Raw genomic sequence first — 9965 nt, 5'->3', positions numbered from 1 at the left:
TGACTGTTTACCTGAGTAACATACAGCGAGTGTGATCGGTCAACAAGGGGGTATCTACTCCTCCTTATCCAACCTCTGATGTGCCCAGTGGTCCATGTGTGATCTGCACCTGATATTGTATTTATTAAGGGATTAATGATATTGATCACTTTTCGTTACATTCACTTTTATATTGCTAGCAATAGTTTCTATCATTGTTGATATTCTATTTTACTCAGATTACACAGAAAATGATGCAATCCACAGTTTGTTATTTCATTGTTTAATTACACAGGAAATGATGCAATCCACAGTTTGTTATTTCATTGTTTAATTACACAGGAAATGATGCAATCCACAGTTTATTTCATTGTTTAATTACACAGGAAATGATGCAATCCACAGTTTGTTATTTCATTGTTTAATTACACAGGAAATGATGCAATCCACAGTTTGACAAAGGCGAATGATCAGGAGCTTAGGGTGGATATTTCGAGGTCTAGTGGCAAGACAGCGCATGCTTCGTACTCCACATTCTATATTGGGAATGAGACCAGTAAATACATTCTCACTGTCGAGGGGTTCTCAGGAACGGCGGGTATGTATATTTTACTCCTGATTCTGACTCATCACAAAATAACATACGTATGTAATGCACACAAACAGTGTACATATAGAATAATCTTAAGAAATGTGAGATAAGCACACATTTTCAAACAATACATTCATATCTTGTCCAAAAAATACTTTCTTAAATACCACTCCGATTCTAAGCACACGTACTCTGAAGTTAATTGAGTGGTTTAGCAAAGCAATTTGTACGCGTACCTGTACGTGTAAATCACACGTTGATTTGCTAAACCTCTATAATTTTCAAAAGAGTTCCTCACTAACAATATCTAGGTAGACTCTCATGATCAGGTCTTCCAACAATCAGTTGAAAAATTCCCATGGATATTATTGTGCTCATTTATGATGTAGCATTTCTAAGCTCACCTGAACTCAAAGTTCAAAAGAGTTCTTCACCTGAGTCAAACGATCAAGTGAGCTATTCTGATCGGCTCATGTCTGTCATCTGTCTGTCTTTCCGTAAACTTTTCACATTTTCATCTTCTTCTCTGGAACCATTTGCCAAGTTTCAATTAAACTTCAAACAAATCATCCTCATTAAAGGTGAAGATAACGAACAGTGATCAATCTCATAACTCCTACAAGCAATAAAAAATATATAGTTGGGCAAACACGGACCCCTGGACACACCAGAGGTGGGATAAGATGTCTAGGAGGAGTAAGCATCTCCTGTCAACCGGTCGCACCCGCCAGAGTCCTATATATTGATCAGGTATAGAGGATTCAAGTTTGTTCAAATGAAGGGCAATGCCCCTTTCAAAGGGGGATAATCACAAAAAAGGTAAAGATATGGTGGGGCAATTTAAAAATCTTTTAAGAAAATGTAAGCCTCAATAGTGGATTAACGTTTCGAGGCGAATATATAGAGGGAATCTTTAGAAATTTTCTTAAGAACCAATGAGCAGGGAAAGTTCAAATTTACAAGGCAACTTTCTGCCATAGTCCATATATAAGTAAATTAAAATCATGGCCCCAGAGGGTAGGGTGGGGCCATAATAGGAGATTAGATTTTACAAGGGAATGTAGTGGGGGAAATCTTCAAAAACCTTCATGACTAATCACATTAATATGCAAGCATTCCCAAATTGTGTAGATTAAAGGTTGATGAAATATGACCCCGAGGATAGGGTGGGACCACAACAGGGTATTTTATGGGAATATATGGGGAAACATCTTTAAACATCGTCTTCTAAAGAACAGCAGATCAATATTGGTCATATGCAAGGTGAAGATAACGAACAGTGATCAATCTCATAACTCCTATAAGCAATGCCAAATAGATAGTTGGGCAAACACGGAACCCTGGACACACCAGAGGTGGGATCAGGTGCCTAGGAGGAGTAAGCATCCCCTGTCGACCGGTCACACCTGCCTCGAGCCCTATATCCCGATCAGGTAAACGGAGTTATCCGCAGTCAAAATCAGTGTGCCAAGAACGGCTTAACAATCGGTATGAAACATATCAGACAGCATTTGACCCAATGTTAGGTTGTATTGACGAAATAGATCGTTATAACGACCATAGAATTTGCGAAATGCTGACTTCAATCGATACTGTTGAAACCCCTGTACCATCAACTTGTTTACCAGTAGCTTACCTCGATTCAAAAACTGACTATACGCAGAACAAGCTCTTGCATATCGATTCAGTTGAGAAATATAAACACCATATGCAGGTGATAATGGAATATTGCTACATAAATATGGAAAGTTGACGATGGAGAAGCTGAAATCATCCCGTTTGTCATACAGTTGAGTTGTCAGTTTGTCGTTAATGTCTATTTTCAATAAAATATCTAAGTATGAAGCAGAAGTGGACGACTCTGTGGTGTCCTTTATTTCGAGCTCACAGGGATATATCAAATCGACATATGAATGAAAGTTATTATTGTTAATAGACAAAACGTCATCGATATATCGAAATGTTGAATTGAAGGCCACAGCGAGAGATTTTTTCTTCTCACGTAGAAGTTTTTGAATAAATTCTGCTTCATATGAATATAGAAACAGGTCAGCTAACAAAGGAGCACAATTCGTGCCCATGGGAATTCCAACAGACTGTTGGAAGACTTGATCACCAAAGACCACGAAGATATTGTCAATGAGGATACACTGTAGTAGTTCAAGGTAATCAGGAGCACGGTAAGCCATATCAAAATGCAAATGTTCCTAAGTTGTGTTGATTCAATTGTTTTCGCTTGGCATTTAGAAGTGAGATTCACGGGTCGTTCGGATATGACCTTAAAGGCCGGGAGTAACCTAGAAAAATTTACACCCCTACAGCAATTAAGCATATATGGCAAGAGGGCAAGGCTTAGCAGTGTTATCAGAATAAGCAGCAGTTTGATGCTTGACTCTACACGTGCTATATAGCAGACGATATTTTGAACAGGGAGACTGGCATGATTTATCAAAATAAACTAAAGTTTTCGCATTTTTCTACCACTCTGCTGGATCTGTGAGGCACTGAAAGGATAGGTTTTTACTTTAACAAAACTTCACCCTAGGAATTACAAAATGAATTCATCATTGTTTTATCCATGTCTTTTAAAACAAGTAGTTTTTCGATAATATACACAAAATATATGATATAATAATACTTATGATTTTCCTCTTGGTACCTTTCAATTATGAGAAGAATTTGGGGGGAAATTGTAGCTGTGCAATGGAGGACATGTGCATTGAAGGATTATTAAGAAACACTTTGTCCATTATGATATTTGGAGACCTACTATCTGAGATTGTCTCTTTTGACATTGTAATGTTCACACATAAGAGTCCAGATTGAGAGTAATTTTAAAGTGATGGTTGATCAATTGGACATTTGTCATCATTGGTGAGAGACAATGGGAGTTACACAACTGGCCTAGGAGATTGTTGCTTAATCAGACAAACATCATGCTTGACATTATTCTAGAAAGGTGCCAGCAATCCTGCAAAACTCTGAAACAGCGATCAGACTGAACAGTCCTAATGAGTTATTTCTATAAAGTTAACAAATTTTTTAAAGGAATGTGATTATATATAATTAAAAAATAAAATCTGGATTTACTAATGATATATGAGTAAGTACTTTTTTCCACGTTATACAGTGATTTGATTACATGTTTCCTTTGGTGCAACCCCCCTTATCTAGAACTAGACAAGCATGCTCGTGCAACATGTGAGTCAACATCCGGTGTAAACAATAACAAAAAATAATCACACCCACAAACTGCCAATCTCTAGTTTGAAATACAAATTTAGCCCTGCTTCAGATTTTTTAGGCCAAAATTAAAACTTCATGAGAATTTATATCTAAAATAGATATGGCCAATATATGCACAGTTATGAAGGGAACAAGCATACCCATTTTAAAATTTCAGTACAACAGCTTAATCTTTATTTTTGCAAAATAAGTGCTTCAACCTGAATGTGACCAGAAAATTCATATATTCCACCATTTTCACCGATTGGCTGCTTTTATACCCAATTGGCGGCCTTTAAAAATAAAGGTCCTGTGTCGCGGCGGGCGTTGGCTACAACCCTCATTGCTAGGACCCTAGACTTAAGCATAGGTCTAAATTGGTGGTACTTTACCTACAGCTGGTGACCTCTCAGTATGAGTGAAAAATTGTCGACGGGACGTAAAAACAATCAATTATATTTAGTATATATATATATCAGTTGCGGATTTAGAGGGGGCGGCGCCCCCCCCCCCCCCTAAAATTCTCAAATTTAAGGTAAATCGCGGTATCTTGTTTCGGAAAATTTACTAAACGATAAAAGAAGCAATAATTTCTTCCACTTCCGGAGAAATAAATGACAAAACCCTTTGATTTCTTGAATTACTTTATTGGGAGAACTTAATTTTTTCCAAAAAACCCTTAAAATTTGGATCATTTTATTGATTTCACCTTATTAAAATGATAGAAAATAGTACAAATGACTTAATAGGAAAAATATTTCAAGCCTCATTAAATCTGTAAAATTCTGGACCCACTGCTTCATAAAGTGGCGCCCCCCGTAACCACAATTCCTGGATCCGCCCCTGTGTATATGTATTTATATATATATATATATATATATATATATATATATATATATATACATGTATATATATATATATGGGAAGAAATTCCATTTGATGTCGTAATGTTTGACCATGTGACCTCGCCCTTGAAATTTGACCAAATTCTAAAACTCTTACCGAAACCTTAGCCTTGTTCATAACGTTTGAATCATCTTTCATTTTTCATGTAAACATTTCTTGCGAAAACATTGTTTTTGCTACCAAAATGTTTGACCTTGTAATCTTGAGCTTGTATTTTGACCTACTTTTAAGAAAAGTTCACCTACGCACTATCCTCTGAGCTGTTTGATTGAAGGCTTTCGTATTTTCCTGCCATTAATATTTATGTTTATAACAGTTACATATATCAAAATGACACTTTCCTGTTGTAGGAAAGTCTCGAGTGAGACGTTAAGAATATACAATCAATCAATCAACCATCCTGTTGTAGGAAACAGCATGCTTCGTAACAATGGAAGGATGTTCTCGACATTCGACCAAGACAATGACGAGCACGTGCAGTCGAACTGTGCGGTATATTCGCTAGGAGCCTGGTGGTACAGTGACTGCGGTTCTTCTAACCTGAACGGGAGAAAAGATGTATATTGGTTAACTTGGACAGGTGCTACATTGAACGAAACCGTAATGATGATCAGACCAAAGCAGTAAAATAAACATGTATAACCTAAATATTCTTCAATTCTTCCTTTCAATTATATATATACATGTATATATATATATATATATGTGTGTGTGTGTGTGTGTGTGTGTGTGTGTGTGTGTGTGTGTGTGTGTGTGTGTAAAATTACTTTAACTAATGGTATTAATTGTGGGTAGCTCTGATTTGTACGAAAGCCTATTAGTATCATGTAAAATATAAATTCACATTCCACTACCGAGAAAAGATCTCGTAATTACGAAAAAAAAATTCTTGTAATTACGAGAAAATATATGTATATGGATAGTCTTGGAAGCGTTTGATACTATTTCTACTAATGAAAAAAAGCTTAGTGCTTGAAACAGTCCTCGAACTTTTGATTGGGCTCGATATTTCCGTAAAACAAAACAAAACAAACGATAAAGCTAATCAAAGCACTGAAAGTACTGATGGGAGTTGATTTTATGTACATTTGCACCAGATGATGCTGGGATTGAGAATTATTCCAAATGATAAAACAATAGATAAGTACACTCAAAATTCTTAAAATAAGCATAAACATATGTTGTGTCTCTATAACAATAAACGTGCAATTCTTTATGTCTACGTACATATAGACACTGGTAAGTAGTCTGGATTGTATTGTACTAATCCAACATATCATATACTCTTACAATTGCTCATTTTTGTCAAAACATGTCACTACATTGATATTCCAGCACAAGAACATGTTTGCAAAACTCCACACATAAGTTAATATTTTTTTTGGTTTATGCTAATTTTTCCCCCCTACAACTCCTTAACGATTGACATAACTTTCACAACTAAACAATTCATCATTGCTTATATAAAGTGCAAGAACTTGTACTTAAATCGCAGACGCTTACTTATCTTTTATCTTTAAAATTGTGCATGACCTTACTTGGAATTTAAAATTCGATTCCCAGAGCTTTATGCAAATCATCTAGGAAAAACTTGATGTACACAACTTCGTAAGCATCAACATATGACAGTAAAATAGTCATAATTTATTCAATCTACAAAAATATCTATGTATGTGGTCTTAATTTTGCACATGGGAAAGGGTGAAGATATCGAACAGTAATCAATTTCATAACAGCTAAAAGAAATACCAAATTAAGAGATGAGCAAACACGGACTCATGTACTGCAACATATCAGAGGTTGGATCAGGTGCCTAGGAGGAGTAAGCATCCCCTGTTGACCAGTCACACTCGCCGTGAACCTTATATCTTGATCAATTAAATGCATGTGTGATTTTGTACAGGATTCCAGGTCCCATTCCCCCTCCTTTTATCTGTGAATGGTATTTCGGGAGTATTTTTGATAAAATATTAAACTTTATGTAAATGGAGTACACAAATACATTTTTTTTTAAATGTCATATAACCGATCATAAGAGATGAATAAGGTGTGCAATTCAGCCGGCTACATTTTGAAAAAATCTGCACTTTGCTGAGAAATCCTGTCGCAAAAGCAACTACCAACTGAGTACAAGGTTCATTCTAAATATACTGATGATTCTTGGTATAATGTATCGCTAACTGGTGTCCAATAATTTCTTCACGCCGTTCAATTGCATCGTTCACCTACGGATAAGACCGTAAAAACCTAGGTCTCGTGTCATAGCAGGTGTGGCACGATAAACATCCCTTCCTGCTCAATGACCATAAGCACCGTCTATAGGCCTAAATTGTGCAGCCCTTCATCGACAATGGTGACGTCTTCATATGAGTGAAATATACTCGAGAAGGGCGTTAAACAATATTCAATCAATCAATCAATCACCGCCTACAACGAACGGATGGTTCGTTGTTACATGTATATCTTTCTGTCGCGACCAATTTTTTTTAGAACTAAAAAACTGAGACGAGGTTTCCGAATACCATTTGCTGGTCAAAAAGTTAAGAGAATACCGGTGATAGTAAAAATATGTTAGTTTATTGTGTATAAACAGATAAGTTTAGGCCTATAGCATGGAAATAGGGGGATTTCCCTTTGGTGTCCCGAGTGTCAGAAAATATAAGCTAAAATGGTCATTTAGATTTGGATATAAAAGAAAAACTAAAATTTCTAATGTCTTGGAAAATTATTGGAAACATATTCAAATATCTTATCATTGTAGACTCTTAATTATGATTTGGAGCATAATGGTGTCGACAAAATGTATACTTAAAGGTTAGACAAAAACAAAACAACGTTTGATTATAATCTAAAATGATATGGGGTTTGGGGATTGGAGGAGGGTAGATGTTTTTTTAATTATTATTTTCATTATTATGCACACTGTACACAAGAAACACACATGTATGTATATGTGTCCGATGCATGCACAAGTGCTGCTTGATGGCATGTTATTTGTTTAATCTTATAACATAAAGTTTTTATTCTATTCATCAATTACCCAAAGAAATAATACGTTTTCATTTCTATGATCAATTTGAATCTGAACACATGGAAGGGGCTTGATGAAATATTTTGTTTATATAGAGTCACAGCTTTTGAAAAACCAATGCTATATGAAGCATTGCCAAGTGTGCTTTCCTGGTTCTTTCGGATTTCCATGAAAAAAAAATTACCTACCAAATAGCGAAATGCTCTGGAAGTTTTAATCATATTTGTAAATATACAAGTCTTTCCACAACCGACCTGGTCAGTTGAACATAATGAAATCACGATCCATTATTCCAGGTTCAACGCCTTTACTTGGTCTTCGTCCATGTTTATGATTTAATCATGTTCTTTTACCTTTTTTTCGTGAAGCTAATTGTTGATGGTGTTTGCATGAAAGACCTCGTCTCGGGATAAATAGTTGACTGCGACCAAATATTTTCATCGATTTAATTCATAGGAAGAATTCAATTTGTATTTCAAGTTGTGGTAAATTAAAGACTTTATAGTAAACCTAAAGTAAACTTTTAGTAATTGATGCATGCAGCTTTTTCATATCATTCAACATGATGAACAGAATATCAGGAAATTCATATTTCCATGAATGGAAAATGTGACAAAAGTAAAACGTTCTATTGTAACTCAAGACCACCAACATGGAGGTCTAAAAATGGTGGACATCAACAATTTTAGCATGTCTTTAAAATGTTCATGGTTGAAAAGGTTAATTGGTGGGGAAAAAATCCTAAGTAGATATTTTTTAACCAATTAATGGTCATGATTTTGTTCACAAATTACTTGATTGATTGAATATTGTTTAACTCGAGAATATTTCAATCATATGGAGACGTCACCACAGCCGGTGAAGGGCTGCAAAATTTAGGCCTATGCTCGGCGCTGATGTCCATTGAGCAGGAAAGGATCTTTATCGGATAACACCTGCTGCAACACAGGACCTCGGGTTTTGCGGTCTCATCCGAAGGACCGCCCCATTTAGTCGCCTCTTACGACAAGCAAGCGGGTACTTATTCTAACCCTGATCCCCGCGGGACTTGATTTTGGAGATGTATTTATCTCTGAATGTGTTATTCTAGAAAACAATATTTTTGGCAAGATGTTTTTAATTCTATGCTCCATGTAATAGAATCTTTAGACAAACATTTCTACAAGGAAACCTATCCCAACATTCCTGTGTGGTATAATTCAAATAATAGAGTGGGTATGAAAACACTGTTTATCAAAAGCTGGTATTAAAAAGGTGCATGTGAAACTCATTGACGATTTCCTAGATGACAAATGGAATCTTTTATCACATAACTTTTTTCGAAAAAAAATTGATATCTAAGTATGTATATGGCAATATACACTGTAACAGTGTATTGAGTGCAATATCAACTCATCTGAAATTGTTTGAAAACAAAGGTTTAATCAATAGATCTTTTACACCTTATATCACAAACCTTTGATTGTACTAAATCTGTTTACAAACACTTAAATGTAAACCATGATGTACCTACTTCTGTTTCAAAGTGGAACTTAGAGCCCTTCATCGGCAGTGGTGATCACGTCGATCTCCATATGAGGGAAATATTCTCGAGAGAGACGTTCACCAATATTCAATCAATCACTTCTAAAGATGCACAAGCGTTAATCACAACCTATTTTAACGTCTTAGGTTTGACGCAGTCACGACACGAGCGGCAACTCACGACCTCCCGGTTACAAAGCGAACACTCTACTACGACTGGGAAGTCATACGCGAGATCCAACACCGTTCGCGCCATGCCCAAGAATAATCTCAGTAAAGGGAGATAAGCCGGAAAGCTCTAATTCTAATTCTAAAAGCGAACATTTTTAATCGCTTGTACTCTTGCTCTCTGAACACAAAAAAGAAACATATACATATATTGTTCGATTGTGTTGTATGCATACAAATTGACTTCCCTGAGCACAAATTCATACCATTTCCTTTTACCTTTAAAACTGTTATTCCTTCTCAGGACAAGAGTTTGCAAGATAAAGAACCCACACAGCACTTCAGCTGGTGACATCTCAATGTCGGCTAAAAATCCTTAAAGGGACGTAATATAATCCCGTCACATGTGCAGTACGTACATTGCACACGCCCTCTGTTACAATCTCAGGTTTGACAGTGAAAATCAAAACCCGCAAATTAAATCAAACACTCTTATCAACTGAGTCACAAGTACATGTAAAAAGCCATTAGCTTTTGGTT

At 36.0% G+C, this 9965-nt stretch overlaps 1 long non-coding RNA gene across 1 annotated transcript; it reads left to right on the top strand.

Moving 5' to 3' along the window:
* The first annotated feature begins 445 nt into the window (after positions 1-445).
* LOC130051048 (uncharacterized) lies at positions 446-5289 on the top strand. The gene is made up of 2 exons (XR_008799454.1): positions 446-577; positions 5112-5289. It is a non-coding gene; the product is annotated as an uncharacterized LOC130051048 (long non-coding RNA).
* Positions 5290-9965: the final 4676 nt, after the last annotated feature.

This window comes from Ostrea edulis, chromosome 10, assembly GCF_947568905.1.
Source record: "Ostrea edulis chromosome 10, xbOstEdul1.1, whole genome shotgun sequence".
In the NCBI taxonomy this organism is placed as follows: Eukaryota; Metazoa; Mollusca; class Bivalvia; order Ostreida; family Ostreidae; genus Ostrea; species Ostrea edulis.
Note: the sequence above shows the minus strand (reverse complement) of the source record. Positions and strands in the feature narration are given on the sequence as shown.